The 15,645-nt window shown below is 48.4% G+C and overlaps 1 pseudogene; it reads right to left on the reverse strand.

Moving 5' to 3' along the window:
- Positions 1-13,408, reverse strand: part of LOC141075934 (uncharacterized) — a 36,621-nt pseudogene extending 23,213 nt beyond the window's left edge.
- Between the last annotated feature and the right edge of the window lie 2,237 nt (positions 13,409-15,645).

Genomic DNA, 15,645 nt, shown 5'->3' on the forward strand with positions numbered 1-15,645 from the left:
ATATACAGGAGGAGTGGTACTGTGCTGTATGTATATGCAGGACAGGAGTGGTACTGTGCAGTGTGTATATACAGGACAGGAGTGGTGCTGTGCAGTGTATATATACAGGACAGGAGGATTAGTGCTGTGCAGTGTGTATATACAGGACAGGAGGAGTAGTGCTGTGCAGTGTATATATACAGGACAGGAGTGGTACTGTGCAGTGTATATATACAGGACAGAAGGAGTGGTGCTGTGCAGTGTATGTATACAGGACAGGAGGAGTGGTGCTGTGGAGTGTATATATACAGGACAGGAGTGGTACTGTGCAGTGTATATACAGGAGTGGTACTGTGCAGTGTATATATACAGGAGGAGTGGTACTGTGCAGTGCATATATATACAGGACAGGAGGAGTGGTACTGTGCAGAGTGTATATGCAGGACAGGAGTGGTACTGTGCAGTGTATATATACAGGACAGGAGTGGTGCTGTGCAGTGTAAATATACAGGACAGGAGTGGTACTGTGCAGTGCATATTTACAGGCCAGGAGGAGTGGTGCTGTGCAGTGTATATATACAGGACAGGAGGAGTGGTACTGTGCAGTGTATATATACAGGAGTGGTACTGTGCAGTGCATATATACAGGACAGGAGTGGTACTGTGCAGTGCATATATACAGGACAGGAGTGGTACTGTGCAGTGTATATATACAGGAGGAGTGGTACTGTGCAGTGTATATATACAGGAGGAGTGGTACTGTGGAGTGTATATATACAGGACAGGAGTGGTGCTGTGCAGTGTATATATACATCACAGGAGGAGTGGTGCTGTGCAGTGTATATATGCAGGACAGGAGTGGTACTGTGCAGTACATATTTACAGGCCAGGAGGAGTGGTGCTGTGCAGTGTATATATACAGGACAGGAGGAGTGGTACTGTGCAGTGTATATATACAGGAGGAGTGGTACTGTGCAGTGCATATATACAGGACAGGAGGAGTGGTACTGTGCAGTGTATATATACAGGAGGAGTGGTACTGTGCAGTGTATATATACAGGAGGAGTGGTACTGTGGAGTGTATATATACAGGACAGGAGTGGTGCTGTGCAGTATATATACATCACAGGAGGAGTGGTGCTGTGCAGTGTATATATGCAGGACAGGAGTGGTACTGTGCAGTGTATATATACAGGAGTGGGACTGTGCAGTGTATATAGACAGGAGTGGTACTGTGCAGTGTATATAGACAGGAGTGGTACTGTGCAGTGCATATATGCAGGACAGGAGGAGTGGTGCTGTGCAGTGTATATATACAGGACAGGAGTGGTACTGTGCAGTGTATATATACAGGACAGGAGTGGTACTGTGCAGTGTATATACAGGAGTGGTGATGTGCAATGTATATATGCAGGAGTGGTACTGTGCAGTGTGTATATGCAGGACAGGAGTGGGACTGTGCAGTGTATATATACAGGAGTGGGACTGTGCAGTGTATATAGACAGGAGTGGTACTGTGCAGTGCATATATGCAGGACAGGAGGAGTGGTGCTGTGCAGTGTATATATACAGGACAGGAGTGGTACTGTGCAGTGTATATATACAGGACAGGAGTGGTACTGTGCAGTTTATATACAGGAGTGGTGCTGTGCAATGTATATATGCAGGAGTGGTACTGTGCAGTGTGTATATGCAGGACAGGAGTGGGACTGTGCAGTGTATATATACAGGAGTGGGACTGTGCAGTGTATATAGACAGGAGTGGTACTGTGCAGTGTATATAGACAGGGCATGAGTGGATAGTGCAGTGCATATATGCAGGACAGGAGTGGTGCTGTGCAGTGTATATATACAGGACACGAGTGGTACTGTGCAGTGTATATATACAGGAGGGGTACTGTGCAGTGTATATACAGGAGGAGTGGTGCTGTGCAGTGTATATATACAGGAGGAGTGGTACTGTGCAGTGTATATATACAGGACAGGAGTGGTACTGTGCAGTGCATATATACAGGAGTGGGACTGTGCAGTGTGTATAGACAGGAGGAGTGGTACTGTGCAGTGCATATATACAGGACAGGAGGAGTGGTACTGTGCAGTGTATATATACAGGACAGGAGGAGTGGTGCTGTGGAGTGTATATATACAGGACAGGAGTGGTACTGTGCAGTGTATATATACAGGAAAAGTGGTACTGTGCTGTGTGTATATGCAGGACAGGAGTGGTACTGTGCAGTGTGTATATACAGGACAGGAGTGGTGCTGTGCAGTGTATATATACAGGACAGGAGGAGTGGTGCTGTGCAGTGTATATATACAGGACAGGAGGAGTGGTGCTGTGCAGTGTATATATACAGGACAGGAGGAGTGGTGCTGTGCAGTGTATATATACAGGACAGGAGGAGTGGTGCTGTGCAGTGTATATATACAGGACAGGAGGAGTGGTGCTGTGGAGTGTATATATACAAGACAGGAGTGGTACTGTGCAGTGTATATACAGGAGTGGTACTGTGCAGTGTATAAATACAGGAGGAGTGGTACTGTGCAGTGTGTATATGCAGGACAGGAGTGGTACTGTGCAGTGTATATATACAGGAGTGGAACTGTGCAGTGTATATAGACAGGAGTGGTACTGTGCAGTGTGTATATATACAGGACAGGAGTGGTACTGTGCAATGCATATATGCAGGACAGGAGTGGTACTGTGCAGTGTATATATACAGGACAGGAGTGGTACTGTGCAGTGCATATATACAGGACAGGAGTGGTACTGTGCAGTGTATATATACAGGAGGAGTGGTACTGTGCAGTGTATATATACAGGAGGAGTGGTACTGTGCAGTGTATATATACAGGAGGAGTGGTACTGTGCAGTGTATATATACAGGACAGGAGTGGTGCTGTGCAGTGTATATATACATCACAGGAGGAGTGGTGCTGTGCAGTGTATATATGCAGGACAGGAGTGGTACTGTGCAGTGTATATATACAGGAGTGGGACTGTGCAGTGTATATAGACAAGAGTGGTACTGTGCAGTGTATATAGACAGGACATGAGTGGTACTGTGCAGTGCATATATGCAGGACAGGAGGAGTGGTGCTGTGCAGTGTATATATACAGGACAGGAGTGGTAGTGTGCAGTGTATATATACAGGACAGGAGTGGTACTGTGCAGTGTATATACAGGAGTGGTGCTGTGCAATGTATATATGCAGGAGTGGTACTGTGCAGTGTGTATATGCAGGACAGGAGTGGGACTGTGCAGTGTATATAGACAGGAGTGGTACTGTGCAGTGTATATATATACATGGCATGAGTGGTACTGTGCAGTGCATATATGCAGGACAGGAGGAGTGGTGCTGTGCAGTGTATATATACAAGACACGAGTGGTACTGTGCAGTGTATATATACAGGAGGAGGGGTACTGTGCAGTGTATATAGGAGGAGTGGTGCTGTGCAGTGTATATATACAGGAGGAGTGGTACTGTGCAGTGTATATATACAGGACAGGAGTGGTACTGTGCAGTGTATATATACAGGAGTGGGACTGTGCAGTGTGTATAGACAGGAGTGGTACTGTGCAGTGTATATATACAGGAGGAGTGGTACTGTGCAGTGCATATATACAGGACAGGAGGAGTGGTACTGTGCAGTGTATATATACAGGAGGAGTGGTACTGTGCTGTGTGTATATGCAGGACAGGAGTGGTACTGTGCAGTGTATATATACAGGAGTGGTACTGTGCAGTGCATATATACAGGACAGGAGGAGTGGTACTGTGCAGTGTATATATACAGGAGGAGTGGTACTGTGCTGTGTGTATATGCAGGACAGGAGTGGTACTGTGCAGTTTATATATACAGGAGGAGTGGTACTGTGCAGTGCATATATACAGGACAGGAGGAGTGGTGCTGTGCAGTTTATATATACAGGACAGGAGTGGTACTGTGCAGTGTATATATACAGGACAGGAGGAGTGGTGCTTCCCTGAGGAAGTTGTTTTTCTAGCTCCGAAACGCGCGTCGGGGATAGGACCGACCTTGCTGCTTCCCCCCGTACTTCAGGTATAGTAATGCAGTTTATTAGGTCATTAGTATGACGTGTATTATACATCAATTTTGCATGTGCGCATTTGCACTTTGTCAGGGTATACTTCTTATGAAGGATTGTAGCACTTGCTGTATGATTTGTCTTATTATACTTTATATAACCCCTTAACTCTTATTAGCTATACCATCTAGCTCTGCATTTTACTATCCTGGCGGGGTGTTTGCAGCTTCGTTGGCCCTTCATGACCATTGTGTTCATTTATATGCTGTTCCTTTTCCCTGTCCAAACACTGTGTGTCCATATCTATTAATGTTTTAAATTATCTTTAATAAATATCATAGTTTTATGGATTTTTTGACTGCTTCTTTGTTTGGTACTTTCTATATACAGGAGTGGTACTGTGCAGTGTATATATACAGGAGGAGTGGTACTGTGCAGTGTGTATATGCAGGACAGGAGTGGTACTGTGCAGTGTATATATACAGGAGTGGAACTGTGCAGTGTATATAGGCAGGAGTGGTACTGTGCAGTGTGTATATATACAGGACAGGAGTGGTACTGTGCAGTGGATATATTCAGGACAGGAGTGGTACTGTGCAGTGTATATATACAGGACAGGAGTGGTACTGTGCAGTGCATATATGCAGGAGGAGTGGTACTGTGGAGTGTATATATACAGGAGTGGTGCTGTGCAGTGTATATATACAGGAGTGGTACTGTGCATTGTATATATACAGGAGTGGAACTGTGCAGTGTATATAGACAGGAGTGGTACTGTGCAGTGTGTATATATACAGGACAGGAGTGGTACTGTGCAGTGGATATATTCAGGACAGGAGTGGTACTGTGCAGTGTATATATACAGGACAGGAGTGGTACTGTGCAGTGCATATATGCAGGAGGAGTGATACTGTGGAGTGTATATATACAGGAGTGGTGCTGTGCAGTGTATATATACATCACAGGAGGAGTGGTGCTGTGCAGTGTATATATGCAGGACAGGAGTGGTACTGTGCAGTGTATATATACAGGAGTGGGACTGTGCAGTGTATATAGACAAGAGTGGTACTGTGCAGTGTATATAGACAGGACATGAGTGGTAGTGTGCAGTGCATATATGCAGGACAGGAGGAGTGGTGCTGTGCAGTGTATATATACAGGACAGGAGTGGTACTGTGCAGTGTATACAGGACAGGAGTGGTACTGTGCAGTGTATATACAGGAGTGGTGCTGTGCAATGTATATATGCAGGAGTGGTACTGTGCAGTGTGTATATGCAGGACAGGAGTGGGACTGTGCAGTGTATATAGACAGGAGTGGTACTGTGCAGTGTATATATATACATGGCATGAGTGGTACTGTGCAGTGCATATATGCAGGACAGGAGGAGTGGTGCTGTGCAGTGTATATATACAAGACACGAGTGGTACTGTGCAGTGTATATATACAGGAGGAGGGGTACTGTGCAGTGTATATAGGAGGAGTGGTGCTGTGCAGTGTATATATACAGGAGGAGTGGTACTGTGCAGTGTATATATACAGGACAGGAGTGGTACTGTGCAGTGTATATATACAGGAGTGGTACTGTGCAGTGTGTATAGACAGGAGTGGTACTGTGCAGTGTATATATACAGGAGGAGTGGTACTGTGCAGTGCATATATACAGGACAGGAGGAGTGGTACTGTGCAGTGTATATATACAGGAGGAGTGGTACTGTGCTGTGTGTATATGCAGGACAGGAGTGGTACTGTGCAGTGCATATATACAGGAGTGGTACTGTGCAGTGCATATATACAGGACAGGAGGAGTGGTACTGTGCAGTGTATATATACAGGAGGAGTGGTACTGTGCTGTGTGTATATGCAGGACAGGAGTGGTACTGTGCAGTTTATATATACAGGAGGAGTGGTACTGTGCAGTGCATATATACAGGACAGGAGGAGTGGTGCTGTGCAGTTTATATATACAGGACAGGAGTGGTACTGTGCAGTGTATATATACAGGACAGGAGGAGTGGTGCTTCCCTGAGGAAGTTGTTTTTCTAGCTCCGAAACGCGCGTCGGGGATAGGACCGACCTTGCTGCTTCCCCCCGTACTTCAGGTATAGTAATGCAGTTTATTAGGTCATTAGTATGACGTGTATTATACATCAATTTTGCATGTGCGCATTTGCACTTTGTCAGGGTATACTTCTTATGAAGGATTGTAGCACTTGCTGTATGATTTGTCTTATTATACTTTATATAACCCCTTAACTCTTATTAGCTATACCATCTAGCTCTGCATTTTACTATCCTGGCGGGGTGTTTGCAGCTTCGTTGGCCCTTCATGACCATTGTGTTCATTTATATGCTGTTCCTTTTCCCTGTCCAAACACTGTGTGTCCATATCTATTAATGTTTTAAATTATCTTTAATAAATATCATAGTTTTATGGATTTTTTGACTGCTTCTTTGTTTGGTACTTTCTATATACAGGAGTGGTACTGTGCAGTGTATATATACAGGAGGAGTGGTACTGTGCAGTGTGTATATGCAGGACAGGAGTGGTACTGTGCATTGTATATATACAGGAGTGGAACTGTGCAGTGTATATAGACAGGAGTGGTACTGTGCAGTGTGTATATATACAGGACAGGAGTGGTACTGTGCAGTGGATATATTCAGGACAGGAGTGGTACTGTGCAGTGTATATATACAGGACAGGAGTGGTACTGTGCAGTGCATATATGCAGGAGGAGTGGTACTGTGCAGTGTATATATACAGGACAGGAGTGGTGCTGTGCAGGGTATATATACAGGACAGGAGGAGTGGTACTGTGCAGTGTATATATACAGGAAAGGAGGAGTGGTACTGTGCAGTGTATATATACAGGACAGGAGTGGTACTGTGCAGTGCATATATGCAGGAGGAGGGTTACTGTGCAGTGTATATATAGGAGTGGTACTGTGCAGTGTATATATACAGGACAGGAGGAGTGGTGCTGTGCAGTGTATATATACAGGACAGGAGTGGTGCTGTGCAGTGCATATATACAGGACAGGAGTGGTGCTGTGCATATATACAGGACAGGAGTGGTACTGTGCAGTGCATATATACAGGACAGGAGGAGTGGTGCTGTGCAGTGTATATATACAGGACAGGAGTGGTACTGTGCAGTGTATATACAGGAGTGGTACTGTGCAGTGTATATGTACAGGAGTGTTACTGTGCAGTGTGTATATGCAGGACAGGAGTGGTACTGTGCAGTGTATATATACAGGAGTGGGACTGTGCAGTGTATATAGACAGGAGTGGTGCTGTGTATATACATATACAGGAGTGGTACTGTGCAGTGTATATATACAGGAGTGGGACTGTGCAGTGTATATAGACAGGAGTGGTACTGTGCAGTGTATATACAGGACAGGAGTGGTACTGTGCAGTGCATATATGCAGAACAGGAGTGGTACTGTGCAGTGTATATATACAGGACAGGAGTAGTACTGTGCAGTGCATATATGCAGGAGGAGGGGTACTGTGCAGTGTATATATAGGAGTGGTGCTGTGCAGGGTATATATACAGGAGGGGTACTGTGCAGTGTATATATACAGGAGGGATACTGTGCAGTGTATATATACAGGAGGAGGGGTACTGTGCAGTGTATATATACAGGAGGAGGGGTACTGTGCAGTGTATATATAGGAGGAGTGGTACTGTGCAGTATATACATATACAAGAGTGGTACTGTGCAGTATATACATATACAGGAGTGGTACTGTGCAGTATATACATATACAGGAGTGGTACTGTGCAGTGTATATATACAGGAGTGGTACTGTGCAGTATATACATATACAGGAGTGGTACTGTGCAGTGTATATATATACAGGATGAGTGGTACTGTGCAGTATCTGTATCCAACATTCTGCCCCAGCTCACAGCCTGCCCCCATGTCCAGCATTCTGCCTCAGTCTCCAGCATTCTGCCCCATGTCCAGAATTCTGCCCCAGCGTCCAGCATTCTTCTGCCCCATGTCCAGAATTCTGCCCCAGCGTCCAGCATTCTTCTGCCCCATGTCCAGCATTCTGCCCCGTCTCACAGTCTGCCCTCATATCCAGCATTCTGCCACCAGCGTCCAGCATTCTGTCCCCAGCGTCCAGCATTCTGCCCCCAGTGTCCAGCATTCTGCCCCCAGTGTCCAGCATTCTGCCCCCAGTGTCCAGCATTATGCCCCAGGCTCCCTGGATAGCCGCTCTCAAAAAAAAAAATTCTTACCTTGTTATCTGGCTGTGCTCCAGCGGCGAGGCTCCCTCCCTCTCCCAGTCCCACGTGGCACACTGACTGAATGAGGAAGTGGAGGAGCAGAGCAGTGTGTGACGTCAGGTGAGGGCGGAGCTGTGGCTGGACCATTGTGCAGGGGGGGATTTCGGCACTGGCTGGACCATGGTGCGGGGGGGGGGGCCTGCCCGAGGGGCCCGGCAGGCGCTGAGTCTGAATTTAAAATATAGCTGCAGAAGCCTGTATAAAATGTAGGGGGGCCCCAGCGCGGATCGGGCTGCCAGCATGGTCGGGCCCCCCTAATCACCGGGCCCCATACACATGTAAGGCCTGTCATGCCCTGATGGCGGCCCTGGTTTCAGGATGCTTGACAGTTGGCATGAGACAAGACTGGTGGTAGCGCTCACCTGGTCTTCTCCGAATAAGCCGTTTTCCAGATGTCCCAAACAATCGAAAAGGGGATTCATCAGAGAAAATGACTTTACCCCAGTCCTCAGCAGTCCACTCCCTGTACCTCTTGCAGAATATCAGTCTGTCCATGATGTTTTTTCTGGAGAGAAGTGGCTTCTTTGCTGTCCTCCTTGAGACCAGGCCTTGCTCCAAGAGTCTCCGCCTCACAGCGTGTGCAGAAGCACTCACACCTGCCTGCTGCCATTCCTGAGCAAGCTCTGCACTGCTGGTAGTCCGATCCCACAGCTGAAGCACTTTTCAGAGACGGTCCTGGCGCTTGCTGGTCTTTCTTGGGCGCCCTGGAGCCTTTTTGGCAACAAGGGAACCTCTCTCCTTGAAGTTCTTGATGATGCGATAGATTGTTGACTGAGGTGCATTCTTTCTAGCTGCGATACTCTTCCCTGTTAGGCCATTTTTGTGCAGTGCAATGATGACTGCACGTGTTTCTTTAGAGATAACCATGGTTAACAGAAGAGAAACAATGATGCCAAGCACCAGCCTCCTTTTAAAGTGTCCAGTGGTGTCATTCTTACTTAATCATGACAGATTGATCTCCAGCCCTGTCCTCATCAACACCCACACCTGTGTTAATGGAGCAATCACTGAAACAATGTTAGCTGGTCCTTTTTAAGGCAGGGCTGCAATGATGTTGAAATGTGTTTTGGGGGATAAAGTTAATTTTCTAGGCAAATATTGACTTTGCAAGTAATTGCTGTTAAGCTGATCACTCTTTATAACATTCTGGAGTATATGCAAATTGCCATTAGAAAAAATGAAGCAGTAGACTTTGTAAAAATTATTATTTGTGTCATTCTCAAAATTTTTAGCCATGGCTGTACAGACCAAAGTTTGGACACACCTTCTCATTCAAAGAGTTTGCTTTATTTTCATGACTATGAAAATTGTAGATTCACTCTGAAGGCATCAAAGCTATGAATTAACACATGTGGAATTATATAATTAACAAAAAAGTGTGAAACAACTGAAAATGTGTCTTATATTCTAGGTTCTTCAAAGTAGCCACCTTTTGCTTTGATTACTGCTTTGCACACTCTTGGCATTCTGTTGATGAGCTTCAAGAGGTAGTCACTGGAAATGGTCTTCCAACAGTCTTTAAGGAGTTCCCAGAGATGCTTAGCACTTGTTGGCCCTTTGGCCTTCACTCTGCGGTCCAGCTCACCCCAAACCATCTCGATTGGGTTCAGGTCTGGTGACTGTGGAGGCCAGGTCATCTGGCGTAGCACCCGATCACTCTCCTTCTTGGTCAAATAGCCCTTACACAGCCTGGAGGTGTGTTTGAGGTCATTGTCCTGTTGAAAAATAAATGATGGTCCAGCTAAACACAAACCGGATGGAATAGCATGCCGCTGCAAGATGCTGTGGTGGCCATGCTGGTTCAGTATGCCTTCAATTTTGAATAAATCCCCAACAGTGTCACCAGTAAAGCACCCCCACACCATCACACCTCCTCCTCCATGCTTCACGGTGGGAACCAGGTATGTAGAGTCCATCCGTTCACCTTTTCTGCGTCGCACAAAGACAAGGTGGTTGGAACCAAAGATCTCAAATTTGGACTCATCAGACCAAAGCACAGATTTCCACTGGTCTAATGTCCATTCCTTGAGTTCTTTAGCCCAAACAAGTCTCTTCTGCTTGTTGCCTGTCCTTAGCAGTGGTTTCCTAGCAGCTATTTTACCATGAAGGCCTGCTGCACAAAGTCTCCTCTTAGCAGTTGTTGTAGAGATGTGTCTGCTGCTAGAACTCTGTGTGGCATTGACCTGGTCTCTGATCTGAGCTGCTGTTAACCTGCGATTTCTGAGGCTGGTGACTCGGATGAACTTATCCTCCGCAGCAGAGGTGACTCTTGGTCTTCCTTTCCTGGAGCGGTCCTCATGTGAGCCAGTTTCTTTGTAGCGCTTGATGGTTTTTGCCACTGCACGTGGGGACACTTTCAAAGTTTTCCCAATTTTTCGGACTGACTGACCTTCATTTCTTAAAGTAATAATGGCCACTCGTTTTTCTTTACTCAGCTGCTTTTTTCTTGCCATAATACAAATTCTAATAGTCTATTCAGTAGGACTATCAGCTGTGTATCCACCAGACCTCTGCACAACTGATGGTCCCAACCCCATTTATAAGGCAAGAAATCCCACTTATTAAACCATAGTCATGAAAATAAAGAATACGCTTTGATTGAGGTGTGTCCAAACCTTTGGTCTGTAGTGTGTGTGTGTATATATATATATATACACACACACACACACACACTATGACTTATCTCGGCTAAGACAAAGCCTAGATCCTCAGGCTACATCCACATCATGGGCGTAGCCAGGATCAAACCTGGGGGGGGCAGAACCTCATACTGCACACCCCTACACTTGAAAATAAAGCCTGCACCTTAAGAAGATGTGGTGGTGAATGCAGTATATTTATTCCAACTATCAGTTGATGTTACTGAAGACGAGCAATGCCTGTCCTGGGCGTCCTTTTGGGCAGCTATGAGGTGGACCTGACTGGTGCTAAAAAAAAGGAGTGTTAGTCTGTGTGCTATCCGGCTTTCATTCTTTTTGGTACAGATATGATATGGATAGACAGATATATAAATAAAAGCAGATTAGAAATCTGCTCTGATATTGAAAACATTATCTATGAGCTCAAAAACCTTTCAGGTGATGCAGTTTTTAAAAAGCTGATCTGCTTTTGCAACTGAAAAACGTATCCTCAAAAAACGCAGCAAAAACGCTGTGTGTGAATGTAGCCTTAGATCAGGAATAGAACAGCCATTTATAGGACATTTCATAACTTTCCCAAATTCCTATGAAAAAATATTCAGCACATTCTGCATTGAACTACTGTACCCAATTTATTATATATTTTAGGAGTCGGAATCGGTCCATTTTATACCAACTCCGACTCCACCAAAATGAGCTCCGACTCCGACTCCACAGCCCTACATACTAAGGTTGTGTTTTATCTCCCGTCCACCACACTCCAGCTCCGGCTCCGCCCCCCAAGCACCATCCTCTGCTCCCCCCATGCTCAGCCTCTGCTCCCCCCCCCATGCTCAGCCTCTGCTCCCCCCCCATGCTCAGCCTCTGCTCCCCCCCCATGCTCAGCCTCTGCTCCCCCCCCATGCTCAGCCTCTGCTCCCCCCCCATGCTCAGCCTCTGCTCCTCCCCATGCTCAGCCTCTGCTCCCCCCCCCATGCTCAGCCTCTGCTCCCCCCCCCATGCTCAGCCTCTGCTCCCCCCCCCATGCTCAGCCTCTGCTCCCCCCCCCATGCTCAGCCTCTGCTCCCCCCCCCCATGCTCAGCCTCTGCTCCCCCCCCCATGCTCAGCCTCTGCTCCCCCCCCCATGCTCAGCCTCTGCTCCCCCCCCCATGCTCAGCCTCTGCTCCCCCCCCATGCTCAGCCTCTGCTCCCCCCCATGCTCAGCCTCTGCTCCCCCCCCATGCTCAGCCTCTGCTCCCCCCCCATGCTCAGCCTCTGCTCCCCCCCCATGCTCAGCCTCTGCTCCCCCCCCATGCTCAGCCTCTGCTCCCCCCCCATGCTCAGCCTCTGCTCCCCCCCCATGCTCAGCCTCTGCTCCTCCCCATGCTCCCCCCCATGCTCAGCCTCTGCTCCCCCCCCATGCTCAGCCTCTGCTCCTCCCCATGCTCCCCCCCATGCTCAGCCTCTGCTCCCCCCCCCATGCTCAGCCTCTGCTCCCCCCCCCATGCTCAGCCTCTGCTCCCCCCCCCCATGCTCAGCCTCTGCTCCCCCCCCATGCTCAGCCTCTGCTCCCCCTCCCATGCTCAGCCTCTGCTCCCCCCCCATGCTCAGCCTCTGCTCCCCCCCCCCATGCTCAGCCTCTGCTCCCCCCCCATGCTCAGCCTCTGCTCCCCCCCCATGCTCAGCCTCTGCTCCCCCCCCCCATGCTCAGCCTCTGCTCCCCCCCCCCATGCTCAGCCTCTGCTCCCCCCCCCCATGCTCAGCCTCTGCTCCCCCCCCCCCATGCTCAGCCTCTGCTCCCCCCCCCCCATGCTCAGCCTCTGCTCCCCCCCCCCCATGCTCAGCCTCTGCTCCCCCCCCCCATGCTCAGCCTCTGCTCCCCCCCCCATGCTCAGCCTCTGCTCCCCCCCCCCATGCTCAGCCTCTGCTCCCCCCCCCCATGCTCAGCCTCTGCTCCCCCCCCCATGCTCAGCCTCTGCTCCCCCCCCCATGCTCAGCCTCTGCTCCCCCCCCCATGCTCAGCCTCTGCTCCCCCCCCCATGCTCAGCCTCTGCTCCCCCCCCCATGCTCAGCCTCTGCTCCCCCCCCCATGCTCAGCCTCTGCTCCCCCCCCCATGCTCAGCCTCTGCTCCCCCCCCCATGCTCAGCCTCTGCTCCCCCCCCCATGCTCAGCCTCTGCTCCCCCCCATGCTCAGCCTCTGCTCCCCCCATGCTCAGCCTCTGCTCCCCCCCATGCTCAGCCTCTGCTCCCCCCCATGCTCAGCCTCTGCTCCCCACTCTCTCCCCCCACACACCGTCTCCCTTCTGTCCTCTGCGGGGTGTCGCCGCTCCCTCCTCCGGGCTTTGTGTTGTGCCGCGCTCTTCCCCGCTGACAGCTCCGCTCCTCTGCTGCGCTCTCCACAGCAAACATTACGACACCACCGTCGCCTCCTCCATGACTCAGTCCGGCCTCCCACGTCTCCTCACCACACGTCACTTCCCCGCCCGGCCGCCATTTTAGTTCCTGTGGTGGCGGAGCACAGGCGGAAGTGCCGCCATCTGTAGCAGCGGCTGCGGTCCTCCTCACCGTGTCTCCGCCGAGTCAGGAGGTTTTCGTGAGGGGGAGATCTCGGCGGCCTGATACCATAATGCCGTCCACCCCGCTCCGTGTGGCCGTGGTGTGCTCCAGAACCGCAGCATGGAGGCGCACAATCTCCTCAGGTAATGGCGGAGCCCCTTCTTCTTCAGTCTGTGCGCGTAGTTCGGGGCCGTGTGAGGCCGGTGATGTCTCTAGGCCTCTGTATGTGATGGAGGACCCTGGGAGCGGCCATACCTTCTTACACACACCTCCATGGTGGCCTTTTCCCCCTCAGATGTAGGAAAATTACACATTTGTAACTGAATGTGTTAGAAACTTTTTTTGGGGGGGGAACTTGCGCCATATAGCAACTCTCCGGCCATTTTTTTTAAAATTCTTTTATATGACTGGGAAAGGATTAAAAGCATAACAGTAGTGGCCTTTTCAGTTACCGGGGCCGACTAGGCCTCACACGGGTTCTGGTCGGGTCGTCATCAGTCCAGTCTGGGCAGGTGGTGTGTGTGTATATATATATATAATTTAGTTTTCACCCCCCCCAGTCTCTTCGCTAGTTTTAATCTTCAGGGGCCTGAAGGTCCTGGAAACCCTTTTATTTCGAGTGATTTCTGGCCGAAGCAAACTTAGGTTTGTTTGTGTCTGGTGGAAACTGATGGCCTTCACTCTGTTTTTTTTTTCTGTTTTTGGAGTAAAAAAAAAAAATATATATATTAGGTTCTTTTCACACCAGGACGTGTACACTGAATATATTCTATAGGGTATAACAGGCACCCGTCTGCCGAGAGAACGTCCTTCTCAAATCCATCTGACCACTGTACATCCAAAAACACTTACCAGCTGATTCATCAGTTTACATTTTTTTTTTTTTTTTAAGCCAAAAAATGTCTCTTGATGTTTTTACAGCCTCTCTGTTAACTTTGTGAAAAGTTGAATAAAATGCCTTTATCTACGATCATCTGATGTCTTGTTACAAAGAAATTAGACAGGGACAGAGTTTAGAATATTGGAATATTACAATTTTTTCTCATGTAGGGTGACCAGCCAATGTTACTGGGCACAGTGAGGCTACATGAAAGCTCCACATGTCCACTGTTAACTCCTGGTGGATTGTTTTATTAGTAATCTGTTCATTGTGGTATAAGTTGTATGCACAACTTTTTGTGTTTTTTGTGTTGTATTTGAATTCAAATGGAATTTGAATTCAGGGGGTCAGAGCCTGGCTGTCCATGGATAAAAGTGGTCCTTGTGGTGCAGGCTTAAGGGTGCACAAATGCCCAACAGAGCACCACACAGCCCCAAGAACTGCTCCCTCACCTCAGTCTGGTAATTAGCTTTCAAATGACATCCCAATGTCCCCTCTGGCTTTGCCAGAAGTCCCACCAGGGGCCCCAATGTCTGATTTGGACAGCAGATCTGTACTGAAGTCCCTGGTGGTGCAAACTCTTGTGTCACCAGGGAGCATGTCAATGTCAGCAGTCAGGATGGCCTAGTGGTCTAAGGCACTGTGTTCAGGTTGCAGTCTCCCGTGGAGGCGTGGGTTCGAATCCCACTCCTGACAGCAGCAGTACTGGTCCCTGGAGGTGCAAGCTGTTGTGCACCAGGGAGCGTGTTAAGCGTCTGCAGTCACCACATGTGGAGGCGTGGGTTCAAATCCCACTCCTTGACAGCAGCAGTACTGGTCCCTGGAGGTGCAAGCTGTTGTGCACCAGGGAGCGTGTTCAGCGTCTGCAGTCACCACGTGGAGGCGTGGGTTCGAATCCCACTCCTGACAGCGACAGTTTTTTGTTTTTTTTTTTAAGAAAAGAAAATAAACCTAGTGGCAGCATGTGTAATAAGTCTCCAGGTCTTATAGCCTAATGTATACACCATAAATATTTATATGTGTGTCTATACAGTTGGTGTATATATGTGTGAGTATATTTTTTAGCCTTAAAGTTTTGATTCTCCATCCTCATTTCTTTTCTTTTCCAAATCAAAAAAACACTCGTGTGAGAGCAATCTGCATCCAAAAAAACTTAGGGATAGGGACAATTTAGTGAGTACGTCGGGCTCCCTTAAAAGGTCAATTCACCCAACGAACAAGGGTGCTGCTCAGGGTGGACTGATTTAAAT

Source organism: Dendrobates tinctorius, unplaced genomic scaffold (genome assembly GCF_039654945.1).
Source record: "Dendrobates tinctorius isolate UK_male_01 unplaced genomic scaffold, ASM3965494v1 ptg000380l, whole genome shotgun sequence".
Lineage (NCBI taxonomy): Eukaryota > Metazoa > Chordata > Amphibia > Anura > Dendrobatidae > Dendrobates > Dendrobates tinctorius.